Source organism: Lissotriton vulgaris, chromosome 4_1, assembly GCF_964263255.1.
Source record: "Lissotriton vulgaris chromosome 4_1, aLisVul1.2, whole genome shotgun sequence".
Lineage (NCBI taxonomy): Eukaryota > Metazoa > Chordata > Amphibia > Caudata > Salamandridae > Lissotriton > Lissotriton vulgaris.
The window spans coordinates 1,573,073,591-1,573,091,085 of record NC_141691.1 but is presented as its reverse complement, the minus strand read 5'-3'; positions in this window follow the sequence as shown (position 1 = coordinate 1,573,091,085).

Sequence of the window (17,495 nt, the reverse complement as noted above, 5' to 3'; positions counted from 1 at the left end):
TGTGACGTTCCTGTTCACGTGTTGTCTTTGTGTGCAGTGTGGTCCTGCCTTATGTTGGCTCTGTGCTACAACGTGTATAAGACGGCCATCTGTTACCAAGGACGCATTGATGGATAGAATAATGTTGCAGCAACATCTGAACGATCTGATGAATATCGAGATCGATTCTGATATCGACTAGTGCTTGCCTACATGAGGGCAAAAGGAGCGTCTGAGATTCCGTGAGAATCGTAATGGCGGGTACTTCCTTCTGTTTAGATGGTTCCTGACACTAGGTCGGTTACTTTTGTCGATTCCTGGGAACTCCTGGGAATTGATAATCGCTACTCAGAACGAAGTGCGTCAAGAACGTTACGGACGGTTTTTAGAGGATGGATTTCTCTAAGCTGTTGGAAGTAGAGAGGATGTCGGCTCAAAGATCGAAATTGCATAAAGTTGTAAGAACAAAATGCTTTCTGTTTCAGGTATTCCTGCTGTTTCTGACTGTTTCTATGCTATTGGTGGGTGGAGTGTATTTTGGAATACAGTCGTTATTGCCTCCCACTTCACCTACTTCTTCTTCTTCTGAACTGAATTCCATTCCCACTGTTTCTCCACATTCCTTTCATCCTCTGCCCCAACATGAACAGGTTAGACGTGCGGAATTCATGAACAACTCCTTTGTCCAGCTCCTACATCAGCATCAGTTGGTGATGAATACTACTAACTGTTGGGTGTGTGGGTTAATGCCACATACCATGGATAGGGGTATTCCGTATTTGGTTCTTCCTTACAGCTCCCAGGGGTCGGCTCGAGCATTCCAAACTATGTTCCGTAGTGCACTAGAGTCCTACCCCCATCGAGAACCACGCTCTGCAGGTCTTGGTCCCGGCCCGTACCACAAGACTTTGGCAATAGCGATTGCTGACTTAGATAGAGATATTTTTGATGCATCGCTTATTCCTGAGGAAGAGGTGCGAGCACACAAGGACCTGAGTGAGGCTGAGTATAGCATGTCAGTGGGTGATAGACAGCTTAAGAGCTCGTCTCCGATCTGGATCGTACCCCATCTCGGTAATTTCTGCTTGCAAGGTCTTGGTCGAAATCCGCGGGCTCAGCTTGGGAAGAGTGCTTGCACTGAAACATATGTTTTACCAATACTCTCTTCCCCTGTTTTCCTGACTTCCAAGGGTACATACTTTGTATGTTATGATCGCGCATATACATGGTTGCCCCGTGACTTCTCGGGCACCTGTTATATTGCGAATCTTTTGCCACCGACCTTCACAGTTGCCTCGGACTATCACAAGACTAGAGTTGTGAGAGGCGTTATCAGCAAAGAGGACACTGCCGGTCAAGAAGCAGGAGACTTCTTTAAGGGTTTTCTGCCGTTTTGGGGACCTATGGTTAATAGTAGGAACCTGAGACAGTTGACTTGTGTGGTAGAATCGACTGCTAATATAACTGCAAGTGCTCTTGGTAATCTGACAGCAGAGCTTCAGGCGGATAGGCTTATGACGTTGCAGAACCGTATGGTTCTAGACGTTGTTCTGGCAGACAGAGGTGGTGTGTGCAAGGTGATCCATTTGAGTTGCTGTATTTTCATCCCTGATAACGCTCCAACTGTATATCAAGCCATCTCGAAGTTGCATAAGATCTCCGAGTCCATACACGTGGACGTAGGTGATTGGACACTACTAGGATGGTTTTGGGGCCTAATGTCGACGTGGGGTTGGAAGATTCTGATGATCATCGGGGTTGTTGTGACGTTCCTGTTCACGTGTTGTCTTTGTGTGCAGTGTGGTCCTGCCTTATGTTGGCTCTGTGCTACAACGTGTATAAGACGGCCATCTGTTACCAAGGACGCATTGATGGATAGAATAATGTTGCAGCAACATCTGAACGATCTGATGAATATCGAGATCGATTCTGATATCGACTAGTGCTTGCCTACATGAGGGCAAAAGGAGCGTCTGAGATTCCGTGAGAATCGTAATGGCGGGTACTTCCTTCTGTTTAGATGGTTCCTGACACTAGGTCGGTTACTTTTGTCGATTCCTGGGAACTCCTGGGAATTGATAATCGCTACTCAGAACGAAGTGCGTCAAGAACGTTACGGACGGTTTTTAGAGGATGGATTTCTCAAAGCTGTTGGAAGTAGAGAGGATGTCGGCTCAAAGATCGAAATTGCATAAAGTTGTAAGAACAAAATGCTTTCTGTTTCAGGTATTCCTGCTGTTTCTGACTGTTTCTATGCTATTGGTGGGTGGAGTGTATTTTGGAATACAGTCGTTATTGCCTCCCACTTCACCTACTTCTTCTTCTTCTGAACTGAATTCCATTCCCACTGTTTCTCCACATTCCTTTCATCCTCTGCCCCAACATGAACAGGTTAGACGTGCGGAATTCATGAACAACTCCTTTGTCCAGCTCCTACATCAGCATCAGTTGGTGATGAATACTACTAACTGTTGGGTGTGTGGGTTAATGCCACATACCATGGATAGGGGTATTCCGTATTTGGTTCTTCCTTACAGCTCCCAGGGGTCGGCTCGAGCATTCCAAACTATGTTCCGTAGTGCACTAGAGTCCTACCCCCATCGAGAACCACGCTCTGCAGGTCTTGGTCCCGGCCCGTACCACAAGACTTTGGCAATAGCGATTGCTGACTTAGATAGAGATATTTTTGATGCATCGCTTATTCCTGAGGAAGAGGTGCGAGCACACAAGGACCTGAGTGAGGCTGAGTATAGCATGTCAGTGGGTGATAGACAGCTTAAGAGCTCGTCTCCGATCTGGATCGTACCCCATCTTGGTAATTTCTGCTTGCAAGGTCTTGGTCGAAATCCGCGAGCTCAGCTTGGGAAGAGTGCTTGCACTGAAACATATGTTTTACCAATACTCTCTTCCCCTGTTTTCCTGACTTCCAAGGGTACATACTTTGTATGTTATGATCGCGCATATACATGGTTGCCCCGTGACTTCTCGGGCACCTGTTATATTGCGAATCTTTTGCCACCGACCTTCACAGTTGCCTCGGACTATCACAAGACTAGAGTTGTGAGAGGCGTTATCAGCAAAGAGGACACTGCCGGTCAAGAAGCAGGAGACTTCTTTAAGGGTTTTCTGCCGTTTTGGGGACCTATGGTTAATAGTAGGAACCTGAGACAGTTGACTTGTGTGGTAGAATCGACTGCTAATATAACTGCAAGTGCTCTTGGTAATCTGACAGCAGAGCTTCAGGCGGATAGGCTTATGACGTTGCAGAACCGTATGGTTCTAGACGTTGTTCTGGCAGACAGAGGTGGTGTGTGCAAGGTGATCCATTTGAGTTGCTGTATTTTCATCCCTGATAACGCTCCAACTGTATATCAAGCCATCTCGAAGTTGCATAAGATCTCCGAGTCCATACACGTGGACGTAGGTGATTGGACGCTACTAGGATGGTTTTGGGGCCTAATGTCGACGTGGGGTTGGAAGATTCTGATGATCATCGGGGTTGTTGTGACTTTCCTGTTCACGTGTTGTCTTTGTGTGCAGTGTGGTCCTGCCTTATGTTGGCTCTGTGCTACAACGTGTATAAGACGGCCATCTGTTACCAAGGACGCATTGATGGATAGAATAATGTTGCAGCAACATCTGAACGATCTGATGAATATCGAGATCGATTCTGATATCGACTAGTGCTTGCCTACATGAGGGCAAAAGGAGCGTCTGAGATTCCGTGAGAATCGTAATGGTGTTTTTGACTCGTTCGAAGATGGACGAGTTTGGTATCTATGAACCGCAAATGACGAGTTTAGTGGGTGTACGCGTTTTTGCTACGCTGCCTTGAACCGTTTGTCTCATTCGTGGGTTTCTCCATCTGAACCCACGGGTTCCATTTTAGATACGGCATCTATTTTGTTTTTTGCCCTCAAGTAGTCAGCGAACTGACACTGTCCGCTTCGTGACCCTGGGATCCCCAAGCTCTTGCGGAAGACACGTGTTCCTTTGAGGGTGTCTTTATGATGAGGGGGATGACACTGCAAAGGCAGATTGCTCCGCTCGAGGCTCATCTTGCCGTGCCGGTCTATTGTTTCAGTCGTGCATGCATTAGGCACGAATCCTTTGATCTTGCAATTGTGCTTCCGATATTGCCCCCTACACTCTTTTTCAATCTGTTGTCTATCTTTGTCTTCCTTGCACCTGTTTCTGTCTCTTCTCTTAATTCGTTTACAGCCAGAATGGAATGTACTTAATGGTGGGATAACGTACTTTTACAGTTGGGAACCGGCGATGCTACTGTAATTATGTTCCGGGCTCCTGAATACATGAAAGCAACCCTTTTGAAGTTTACTGTGGTCACTGAGTTGTAACCTTTTGTTCGCCATGTTGTGCTATGACTAAAATATGTATAAAAGGAGCGATCCACTGTTGCAATTTGAAGCAGTCTCTCAGAACCTACACGCTGTGTACTTCTTGCGATTTCTGTATCCCTGCAGTAAATAAACGATGATCTTTGACGCCGAAGGAAGTGTCCCGTGTCTCTGTGATTTGTACGCCGGAACAGGTAACCCACAAAGGTTTCAGGTGTTGTCCCCTGGCACCGCTGGGCCTTAGAATAGCCCAGTCCTTCACCACTTGCAACCACTTACTCAAATTAAGCACTGGTTCCTTCAATTAATGCTACACCTTTAAATATGAAAGCAGGGACACCTCAAGGGTCAACCACCTAGTCACTACTCTTCAATGTTTACACAAGTACACTCCCACAGCACTTCAAATCATCTCACTGCACATGATAGAACTATGCTGATAACACCTAGATAAACCTGAAAAGGGAAAACACCTAATGAACTTGAAGCTTCAAAACAGGTTGACTGATTTAGACCCAGTGATCAATGGTAAAGAACCATCTTAAACTCAATGCATCAAAAATGAGATTCTAATAGGACGTTATTGTTAGGAGAAAATGGCAGTTAAAACATACTGTTTTAGATTAACAAAACCAATAAAAATCACCAGTTACAGTTATTCCAAGCACCTGCGCTCCGGACATATAAGTGACCGTTCCCATTTCCAGTCTGGAATCTAAATTAGTCAGCAACAGTAAGAGCTGCAGTGCAAGGTTTTTCATATTGCCCAGCAAATTGATGTTTTGCCTTTCGGGTGCTTCCTTTCACTAGCAACAAGGCCATTTTATTCCCTTTGTTTTAATCTTTCGACATTGTGTTGCCCTTTAAATGGCACAATAAAGTAGCGACCTATAATGCCTCAATGCATCATTGGCACCAGCCCACTCTGTCCTAGTGACATGGTGTCCAAATGAGCCCACACGTCATTGCACCCTGAATCACCTCTGTGGCCAAATTGCTATACCACCCCTTGGACTCCCTGACAACTATACTGATGCACCTCAGTTCTCCCCTAGTGCATTATTGCTGTCAATTACTTTCTGAACTTTGATTTAAAAAATGCAGACAATCACGGCCTGTAGAAATCCATCTATTTAAGACTTGGGCGAGTGCACCCTCTATGCACCCCAATCCTGACCTATACACAGCTCTGCTCATGTACCTAGGTTCCTGTTGCACACTTGGAATTACACAGAAGAGTTTACCTCGACCTTCATTTGAAGGGCTTTTACTTTTCATTAAATTAATGTCTCACAACTGTGCCATGTGTGTCAATTGGGAGCTGGTTTACAGCAAACACATATGGATTTCAGAATGTAAGAATATGAGTTTGTGCAGCAAGGCACAGGGCTTTATTTTAGGTCCAGCCTGGGGACAGCTTTAGTTGTTTAGTCAACATCATGTTTACCAAAAAGAAATCATTAAAATACAACACTCATGCAACAATACAGGGACTTCTGATAGTCCTTCTTCGTCGGTCGTTTGTTCAACTCCATTTCACATTTTGCTTCCGCCCACCACAGCAGAGTCTCGGGGAGTGGGTGAGCCAACTTCACCCTTTGGCTGCCTTGCACCGCGAGTGTGGGCATGGTGGTCGATTACATGTGACAGCTTCCTGAAGAGCAGCACTCGTCAGTGGCAGGATTGGTGGCCCTTGGTGGCTAGGCCTCATCTTAATGTTTATGTTTGTTTTTTTAAATATCTTTTTGCACATGTGTACGTTTACAATAAATAAAACATGGCACACTTGCATAAGACAGACCTACTGGCTTTGACTAGGGTTGTTCAAAGTACAACTGACAGGATGCAGGGTAACTTGCAAATGCTGTGCATTGTGCAGGATTCTCTGTGCGGCGGAGATACCACAAAGCGTCCGTCACCAGGCTGAGCAAAACATCTCTCTTCCTGGTGGCTGATAGCACAGCACTCGCAGGCCTCGTTTTCTCGGTTTTTTTGTGAGACATTGATCTGTTGTCGTGAGCTGAAGTGCGGGCTATGTTTAGCGCGAGGTTCAGGACAATAACCCCCGAATGCCTCCTCCCCCAGGTGTAGCAGTGCCTCATGCTTCTGCGAACCGTCTTTGTCGCGCTCCAGACAATTGTTCAGGTTCAGTGCAGGCTCAGTTGGGAGTGTCCTCGCGAGGAGCAAACAGGGCAGAATAACCAGTTCGCCTCGTTCACACAATCATGTCTAATGACTGAGCGTGCGTGTAGTACAATGCGGTCTAAACACCGCACCAGGCGTCTGCACCTGAGGTCTTGTTGTCCAAGGCGAACCCTGCATCGCAAGGAGCGCGTACGGGTCACCGTCTATAATTTGTTATGCGTAGGGACTGGGTTGAAAGACCTTGGGAATTCATTGGCAGTGTCTAATTGTAAATTTCATTGATGGTAGGATGGGTCAAGGAAAATGCTTACTTTGTGTGATGAATTAGCGGTTCCAGCGTTAGGGAAACAGCGTCCGGAACACAGTATCTTATTTATACCAGGACAACTGAAATTCAAAGGAAAGGAGGAATGTGATTATGTGCAACCTCCGGAAACAGGAGTATGGTGACGGCAAGGATGGAAATGCCATTTACCTAGGACAAGCATTGTCTGCGCGGCCATAAAAGTAAAGCTGCGCGGCCGCGAAAGGGAAAAAAAAATGCTATTTGTGATGCGAGTGGTGCGCACACACGTCACCGCAAGTGCTACCTTGCTGGCCACAAGCTTGCTATTATGCGCATGCGCGTGCACTCTTGTGCGCGTGATAGTAAGCTGGTCGCCGGGAAAGTAGCACTTCTCAAAGCAGCTACTAAATGTCTCGGCCAGACCAGAGCATGCGCTGGATCAGGCCAAGAACTAAAAATGACGCCACCCGTGTAAGTTTATTTCCTTCACAATAATGGGTCTTACATTTCTTCTGCTTAACCCCCATAATCAGTCAGTCAGTAATTCTTTATTCGGTGATTAAAAAACACCATAAAAGCACAATTATATATAAGTTAAAATACAATTAAATCATTATCTGAAACCTGACTGAATTTTACACATGGATTAAAAAAAAGGATTACAAATTCATTACGACAATCAGTATCAAGCCTGCCCCCTGGTTTTCCTTAATCTCACTGAGACTTTCATAAAAATCATAATGCAACAGAGTGTCCTAGGCTCATTTGCGCTTTGCAGAAAAAGTAAAGCGTCTTTAGCATGATTCATTTTGGCTTGTTTTAAAATTTGTAACAAAAATCTACGCCTGGGTATTGTATAAAAGGGACACAAAAGTACAAAATGAAGGGTGTCCTGCGGAGACTTATTGTTGCAGCCGCAGCCACCCTTCTGCTCAATTGTCAATGTAAAACCTGGCGGATCAGCCAGTAGATGTGATAAAAGATTGAGCCTAAAACGAGACATTAAAAACCTGTCCTGTGCATTATACATCAGAAAGAGATACGGTTCCATCCCCTCTGTGGTTTTAACAAGGCAATGGGCGCTTACTGAGTCTTTGGTCCCTTCAACAGCTGCTCTACCTGTGGTTCTCTGGTCCAAAAAAGATCTCTTTATTTTGGCCTTATCTTGTGATACAATTACTGAGGGGTTTGTGAAAAGGGCCTTGCAACCTAGACTTTCCAGGCTATTCTTCACATATCTTAGCCACGGGATATTCATACTTTTGCCAGTATCAAGGCAATCTTTTAAGATGTGTCTACTCAGGGCTGCTTCAGGGTTTATCCATATTTTTATCCAGGCTAAGATAGGTCTAAGTTTAACTAGATCCTCAATGTAAGGCCTCCCTAATTCCCTATGAGAAATTACAGCTGGGCAACTCTGCGGTATTTTTAAAATAGATTGAAGAAATGTATTTTCCTCCCGCTGCAATTGGTCAATATTTACAAAACCCCACACTTCAGAGCCATATATAACTTTGGAGCAGCATATGGAACTATATAGGTTCATGACTTCTTCAGGGGACCAGTGACCCAGTCTATGCCTATAATGTGCAATAGCCACATTTGAAGTTACTAGTTTAGAACAGCGGTCCTCCACCAAAGGGTTAAATTTAAGTAAACCGTTGAATAATAAGCCAAGATAGCAGAAAGAGTGCACCCTTTCTAAAGTGTGACTTCCAATTCTATAAGAGAAACTGGTGAAAGGTTTATTGCCTGCCAGCATGACATATGACTTACTTAGGTTCACAGAAAGATCTAGGGTTTCCATAAATTTGGCAAATCCATCAATTAGGATCTGTAAGCTCTTCGGGGTACGGGCTAGCAGGACCGCGTCATCTGCGTACAAGAGTACCGGTATATGACGCGTTCCTGCTCTCGGACAATCTGTCATTAAATTAATCAGAGCCTGCTCTAGGTTATTAAGATAGAGCGAGAAAAAAAAAGGGGCCAGGATACAACCCTGCCTCACCCTGCTAGTACACAGGAACGGTTCGGTGTTCCCCCCATTCATGTTATAGCGAACTCTGGCAGTTGTATCCCTATGTAATTCTCTCAGAATATTAATCAGGCCATGGTCGATTCCCAAATTGCTCATCAGGGACCAGAGTTTGTCCCTATTAACATGATCAAAGGCGGCTGCCAAGTCCATGAACCCCATATAAATAGCTTCATTGCTGGTTTTAGTGTATTTATCAACCAGCATGTAAAGGTTCAGGCATTAGTCACTTGTGGACCTCCCTGCCCTAAAACCATACTGGATGTCTGAGATGATGTTATAGTCATCGGTCCACTCAGTAAGGTGATTAAGGATTACCCGACCTAGAATCTTGGCTGAGACGTCTCTCGATGAGATAGGTCAATAGTACTGAGGGTTGTCCCTATCGCCCTTTTTAAAAATCGGGACTATCGTAGCAGTGGACCAGGACCGGGGTAGACCAGACCTAGTTGCGGTGTTTATCACTCTGGTGAGAATTGGGGCCCATAACTCAATATTAGACAAGTACAAGTCAGGTGGTGTACCGTCAGGGCTGGGGGCTTTATTTTTACTCAAGCCCTTAATTCCAGCAGTTATTTCATCTAAAGTGAAGTCGACTACTTGGCCCTGTTGGACAACCCACCTCACCTCTGAAGGTTCTTTCCTGTCCGTGGTTATACAAACCCTTAAAATATGTAAACCACAGTTCTGGCAAAATATTTGCCCCAATCTCCGGGGCATTACTGTCCTTGAAACATGGTTTATTAATTATACTCCAGAACTCAGTTATGTCCCTTCTATCCGCCGCTTCCCTTAGGTCTGCATATGCTTCCGCCTGGAGTGCTAATTTCCTCTTCTTAAACGCACTCTTATATACCTGTCTACACTGGGCTACTCTTTGTTTATCCCTAGGCCTATTTTTTAAGCTATGTTTTAATTCCCTTAGAGCACGCAAACATTCCCCATCAAACCATCTCGGCATGATGTTGTTTCTCATGGGTGCACTTGTCATTAAAAGTCCCTCAACTACACTAGTTACTTCTCCGAACGCCATAACTAGTGATTGCCCTTCTACTGCGAGGTCTAGACAATCCTCAATAGATAATTTCCCTTTATCCATCAGGGATTTGTAGAACATTTTCCCATCAATTTTTGACTACCTAAGCCGTCTTCCCAGGCCTGTTGCCCTCAGGGAGATGCCCCCCACGGGGCCTTTCCTCGATCGTCCCAGGTACATAAGCTCTAGTACCGAAGGGTTGTGGTCACTAAATGGGCTCCACTCAATCCCCACTAATTTAATCCAATTTTTTTGTAGCCTGGGTGCAAAAATATAATCTTTAAATGATGAGCACCCTCTCCCTTTAAAGGTTAGTGGGAGGGTGCCATCATGCTCCAGGTTTATTATGTTAATTGTATGTTCAAGATCGTGATTGTCTAAGAGTTTACTAAGGGCCATTCCCTCCAGAGTATGAATAAGGTGTGGGCCATTCTTGACTGGGCAGCGGGACCATTCTGGATCTAAGGGGAGCAAACGTGGGCAAAGGCGACAGTTAAAATTGCCCGTGACTAAAGGCCCTTTCTTACTAGCAATCTCCTGACTCAGTCTGTAATCTAGTTCTTGTAAAATGGGATTATTATCTCTTGAGGCTCCCGCATTAAATACGTTGAGCAAAAACAGCCTGAACCCATTGCTCCAAACGACAGGGCCTGTACATTATGGGATAACCAGGCCACACTAGTCCATGTCCCTTGGAGGTTTAAGTCCACATATATGGACAGGCCTCCCATCGCTCTCCCTGATCTAGATTTCTGCGCCGGTATGTGATTTAGTCCATTGATGTCCGTAAGGGACATCAATGGACTAAATCTATTTTTCCAATTGGATAACCCCCAATCTCTCACCCCGGGATTACCCCAAGTGTGACTTAGGTTCGTGTTTGGGTTTATACACTCCCTTGGTCTCCCAAAAAGGTGGGTTCCATCATCTGCTACAGGTTTTCTTGGATAAAAGTGTCCTAGTGGCAAGGGTATTATACTGCTTAGAATGTTATCTCTCCCTTTTTTAAGGATGTGCTCCACTACTCTTTTGCCCCTAAAATTCACAATTATGCAGTTACCCGCTACGTATTTATACCTACTGCCTAGCCAATTCACCCTTCTAACATGGAGAATTTCCCCATTTTTGTTACCTACAAGAGGTCTGTTTTGGTTCAACCAGTGTATGGTCTTGTTTCTTAATTCCAGGTGTGACTCATTCGGCTCTCTCTTTAAATCCAGCGCCCCTGCGAGAACTACTACGTCGGGAGACGCTTCTGGCGGTAAGTTAATAGTAGGGAGAGCATTAGTGATAGGTATATTGGGCACACAGTCTATCTTATTTGTCACTGAAACTTTAAGATTTAGGGTCTGATTATTTGGCTGCTCTGGAGGAGGCATAGATGGGTCCTCCCCAGCATGGGGTACTTTCTCTATGTGAATCAGAGCCCTATCTTGCTGCACTGATGAGCCTCGTGGGTTAGAGATTTATGTTAACATGGATTGCCCACAGGTCGTACTGCTTGATAGTGTGGCCGTCTGATGAGCTAGGCTAGGATTAGTAGAAGTCACTACGCTAGTGGGAATCAAGGTTGGGCCTAATGCACTACCCCTATTCTTTACCTCATTCATAATTTTATCCAGCCTACTAACCAATGGCTTTATCTGGCTTACTATGAAGGACTCTAAATGGATTTTTAAATCAGACACTATCTGTGCCATCCAGATCAGCGGGGCTGGCAGCTGGGGTTCCTGTTCTGCCCTAGCCTCCCCTGAAGCATTTCCTTCTACAGATAGAAGGGTGCTAGCTCTAGTTTTCTTGGTTCCAGACATCTTCGGGCAGACTCTTTGTTGCTTATTATTAAACTTAATTTACCAGGGACGGGTTTCCCCACTGTCTGCCCCATTAACCAACTGAGCACAAGGGATGTCCTGGTCAAGAGACTCTAACGGGGTGGAGGGAGGGATAATCATAGGACCCGAACCCTCCAGTTCTGCCCCCGCCTCCCCCCAACATGAACACAACATGCAGTACGCCACATTACATTCGCAATAATCAGGAGATTTCCGTGGGGTAAAAAGGCCATGTTTAATTATCAACATTGAATAAACATGACAAGCATACACTATGCATATTGATATTCATAATTACATTTTCAAAACAACTCTTGTACATTTCCTGTTCCCCCAGCCCTAAGGGAGGAGCCCCATCTGGCTCGTATCTCGCGCTGGGGTATCCTACGCCAGGTGCTGTGCACCTGCCCCCTAGAGTGGTAGGCCCGCACCCCTGTTCCTTGTCCGTCATTACCAGGGCCCACCCCTCTACCACCAGGCTGCCCTGGGACGCCCAGGAGGCTCGAAATCTGTCGCCCTAGCCTCCCCAGCCGGTGGTGACTTCCTCCCCGCGGAGAGCTTACCATATCCCCCCTCAGAGCTGGCCTATGGAGTCCGCCAGGCGGCCTCCCATCAATCACTGTTTATTGCTCGCAGGTCTCTTTTCCGCCACAGCGACTGTATTTCTATCAAATGAATTATAAAAGTTAACAATTAAATCTCTAATTGAATTTACAGGAGTAATCTCAACAACTAGACAGTTTTCTAATCCTGTTTCTAGTTTACGATGACTCCGAGAAACCTTTAAGGCAATCAAGGTGATCAAGCCCCCTTTCGGTCTTTCCATAACAGATAGCCTAGCAGTTTCAAAGTAGGAAGTAAAGCCATCTATCCATAGTGAACTATCTACATCCCATGATTCCTGGAACCCAACAATATCCTAATCTTTTAAAAAGTGATCCAGCTAGCATCCTCCATTTTGTTTCTTAACCCAGCAATGTTCCAGCTAAGTATTTTTACTAGTCCAACTTCATATGTCATACATGGTTGGGGCAAATCGGTTGTCGCCTTTCTCTATATATCATCCTCCTGCATCTGGGTAAGAGGAACAATAGTTATTCAGACATTGCCATCTAACTGGGATAGTGGGTCAAATCTGTTTGATATTTCCACCCCACTGGTTACTGGGCCAACTCCTCTGGTACCCCACGAAGTTGAAGGGATTGTAGGGATACCACTAACTAAGCAGCGATCCTCATTGAACAAGGGTCTGCTGTCCAATCTTTGTCTATTCACTCTTAAGTATGGCCCTAAGGATGTCAATAAATTGTTGGACCTTTCAGACATTTTGGGTGGGTAAAACACCCCCAGTGGAAATGCTCTAATTACCCCCTTATCACCAAGCTGTTTTTCCCCGAAGAGCCAACAGGCTACATCCTTCTTGCCAAAATGGATCACCACACAGTCTCCATCAGTATTTTTAGGACAGTGGCCAACCCAATCAATGCGTCTGGCCATTATGATATGGAGTGACCCCATTGAACCTCCCTCAGAATGTCTTCAGCACCAAAATGTAACTTTACGAATTAAATGTTCTGTGGTTCCCTTAGTATTTGCTTTAAGGAAAGGTACCCCAGTGAGAATTGCAACTAGTAGTGTAGCTTCTGGAGGCAAATGGAGCCTAACTTGGCTCACCGGGTCACTCGACTTGGACAGATTATCCATTGGTTTAGTATCGACTCTCCTATGGGATTCTATGTTAACCTGTTGATTGGGATCTCTGCCACTATCCTGGGAAAGCTCAAGAGGATTTCGGGGGCCAAAGCCAGAAGTACTGGCACATTCTACTCCTACGGCAGACCCTTTACCCATATTTACATTACTATTCCTGCAGGGTGATTCACACTATTCATTTCCACCCTTGTCATTCACATTCACTTTTGTGATATTGTTCATACAGTTAATTAGTTCCAATCTTAATGTCTCAAATAAAGTGTCAATATGAGTCAGAATAATGTCCATAGAAATATCCGTGGATGTAGCTCCAGAATGAGCGGGATGCCTTTCTGTGACATTTAAGTGACTACCAGGCACCGCCTGGGGCCAAAAACTTTTTAAATGGCTCCTCCCTTAGCCCCCTTCTTTCTTTTTTTTTATAGATGTTTGAAACTGATCCGTAGGAGAGATCACGGTGTGTTATTAGCAAATCCCAATGGATGTTCCTGGCATAGGTGCGACATAGTTTCTTTCCCTTGAATAGAGTCTTGGGCTCCCACTAAGGTATCCTTAACAGAATCAGATCCTGAAGTGCAAGGGCCTAAGGATGGAGGGACATTAGCAGCTAGGTTCACATCACCCATACCCAACTGGGCTTCTACATTATGGATCTCCATAGTAATTGCCCCTACAGCGCTAGTTAAATAAGACATTATAGAGGCGCAGTTGCGGGGAATTTTAGCTTTTGTCTTTGGCAAGTCATTTGAGCAAGTTAATTTGCGCTTACCCATGTTTGCATCCACACGTCAGGGGGTTGCCCAGCCTCTGTCAGTTGCTGCCGGGTGCAGACGCAAGGGATGCTGAGAGTGTAGTCCTGTTCCCCCCAGCTCCCGGGTCCGCGCTCTGACCCCCCTTCAGCCAAAGCGCCAGACTATACCACCATCGTTGGGCGAACAGCGGCAACAGAACTTCCTGTGCTGCGGGAGCCCTTGGGGGTTTATGAAGTTGCCTCCTGGTACAGGACAGGCCTTGGCGGTGACGCGGCTTGTTAACTTGCGCTTACCCATGTTGGCTTCCACACGTCAGGGGGGTTGCCCAGCCCAGCCACTGTCAGTTGCTGACAGATGCATACGGGCCCGCCCTTGGCCCGAGCTTTGCCTGGTCACGGGCCGGGCACGCCCGCATGTGTCCCGCACTGCGGGAGCCCTTGGGAGTTTATGAAGGCGCCTCCTGGTCCGGGACAGGCGTTGGGGGCGACACAGCTTTGTTGGATGCCGCAAGGGATGCTGGGAAGTATAGTCCTGCACTCCCCCAGCTCCCGGGTTTGCTCTCTGACCCTTCTTCAGCCAAACCTCCAGACTGTAGCCCCTTCGTCGGGCGAACAGCGGCAACAGAGCTGTTCTTATACTATTAACAAATTGCTTGCCGCACAATCTGCGTTGACTGTTTTCACTGCAATAGGGGGGGGAATAAAAGACATTCCTAAAGCAACATCGGTCAAAATTAAATGCCTTGCTGAACATGTACCTGCGGTGCTGCACTTGAACATGTGCCTGCCTCAGGTGTGCAGGCCTACTGGATGCACTTAAACCTTCACCTTCCATCAGGTGTGCAGGCCTGCTTGATGAACTTAAAACCTTCACCTGCCCTCGGTGTGCAGCCCACTGGTTGCACTTAAACCTTCACCTGCCATCAAGTGTGCAGGCCCACTGGATGCACTGGATGCACTTAAACCTTTACCTGCCCTCGGGTGTGCCGGCCCACTGGCTGCACGTGAGCCTGTGCCTGTCGTCACCTGTGGAGGCCCTCGGGATGCACATTAACTCTTATCTGCCATCGGGTGTGCAGGTCCACTGGATGCACTTGAATCCTTACCTGTCCTCTGTGTGCAGGCCACTGTATACATCTGAGCCTGCCCTCCCTCAGTAGATGTGCAAGCCCACTGGGGACACTTGAGACTGTGTCTGCCCTCAGATGTGAAGGCCCCCTGGGGACACTTGAGACTGTGTCTGCCCTCAGGTGTGAAGGCCCCCTGGGGACACTTGAGACTGTGTCTGCCCTCAGGTGTGAAGGCCCCCTGGGGACACTTGAGACTGTGTCTGCCCTCAGGTGTGCCGGCCCACTGGGGACACTTGAGACTGTGTCTGCCCTCAGGTGTGCCGGCCCACTGGGGACACTTGAGACTGTGTCTGCCCTCAGGTGTGAAGGCCCCCTGGGGACACTTGAGACTGTGTCTGCCCTCAGGTGTGAAGGCCCCCTGGGGACACTTGAGACTGTGTCTGCCCTCAGGTGTGCCGGCCCACTGGGGACACTTGAGACTGTGTCTGCCCTCAGGTGTGCCGGCCCACTGGATGCACTTGATCCTGTGCCTGCCCTCAGGTGTGCTGGCCCACTGGATGCACGTGAGCCTGTGCCTGTCGTCACCTGTGCAGGCCCTCTGGGTGCACATTAACTCTTATCTGCCATCGGGTGTGCAGGTCCACTGGATGCACTTGAATCCTTACCTGTCCTCTGTGTGCAGGCCACTGTATACATCTGAGCCTGCCCTCCCTCAGTAGATGTGAAGGCCCCATGGGGACACTTGAGACTGTGTCTGCCCTCAGGTGTGAAGGCCCCCTGGGGACACTTGAGACTGTGTCTGCCCTCAGGTGTGCCGGCCCACTGGATGCACTTGAGCCAGGGCCTGCCCTTGCCTGTGCACGCACTCTGGATGCACATTAAATCTTACCTGCCCTCTGGTGTGCAGGTCCACTGGATGCACTTGAATCCTTACCTGCCCTCTGTGTGCAGGCCACTGTATACTTGTGAGCCTGCCTTCCCTCAGTAGATGTGCAAGCCCACTGGGGACACTTGAGCCTGTGCCTGCCCTCTGGTGTGCAGGCCACTGGATGCATTTAAACCTTTACCTGCCATCGGGTGTGCAGGCCCACTGGATACACTGGAACCTGCACCTGCTGTCAAGGGTGCAGGCAGCCTGTGTGTACTGGAACCCTTACCTGCCCTCAGGTGTGCAGGCCCACTGGATTCATTGAACTTGTACAATCGATCAATCAATCAATCAGTCAATCAGGGTTTATAAAGTGCACCTAATCATACTAAGGGTCTCAAGGTGCTGAGTGTGGGGGTGGGGATGGGGGTACTGCTGGTCCCTTGTGTGCAGGGCTTCTGGATGCACTGAATCCTTACCTGTCCTCGGTGTGCAGGCCCATTGCATACAGGTGAGCCCGCCTTTCCTCAGTAGATGTGCAGCCCCACTGGGGACACTTGATCTTGCGCCTGCCCAGAGGTGTGCAGGCCACTGGGGATACTTGAGCCTGTGCCTGCCCTCGTCCCTCACATGTGCAGGCCCCATGGATGCACTTACGCCTGTGCCTGCCATGGGCGTGCAGACTCACTGGGGACACTTGAGCCTGTGCCTGTCGTCACCTGTGCAGGCACTCTGGATGCACATTAACTCTTACCTGTCCTCGGGTGTGCAGGTCCACTGGATGCATGTGAGCCTGTGCCTGTTGTCACCTGTGCAGGCACTCTGGATGCACATTAACTCTTACCTGTCCTCGGGTGTGCAGGTCCACTGGATGCATGTGAGCCTGTGCCTGTTGTCACCTGTGCAGGCACTCTGGATGCACATTAACTCTTACCTGCCCTCGGGTGTGCAGGTCCACTGGATGCACTTGAATCCTTACCTACCCTCTGTGTGCAGGCCACTGTATACTTGTGAGCCTGCCTTCCCTCAGTAGATGTGCAAGCCCACTGGGGACACTTGAGCCTGTGCCTGCCCTCTGGTGTGCAGGCCACTGGATGCATTTAAACCTTTACCTGCCATCGGGTGTGCAGGCCCACTGGATACACTGGAACCTGCACCTGCTGTCAAGGGTGCAGGCAGCCTGTGTGTACTGGAACCCTTACCTGCCCTCAGGTGTGCAGGCCCACTGGATTCATTGAACTTGTACAATCGATCAATCAATCAATCAGTCAATCAGGGTTTATAAAGTGCACCTAATCATACTAAGGGTCTCAAGGTGCTGAGTGTGGGGGTGGGGATGGGGGTACTGCTGGTCCCTTGTGTGCAGGGCTTCTGGATGCACTGAATCCTTACCTGTCCTCGGTGTGCAGGCCCATTGCATAC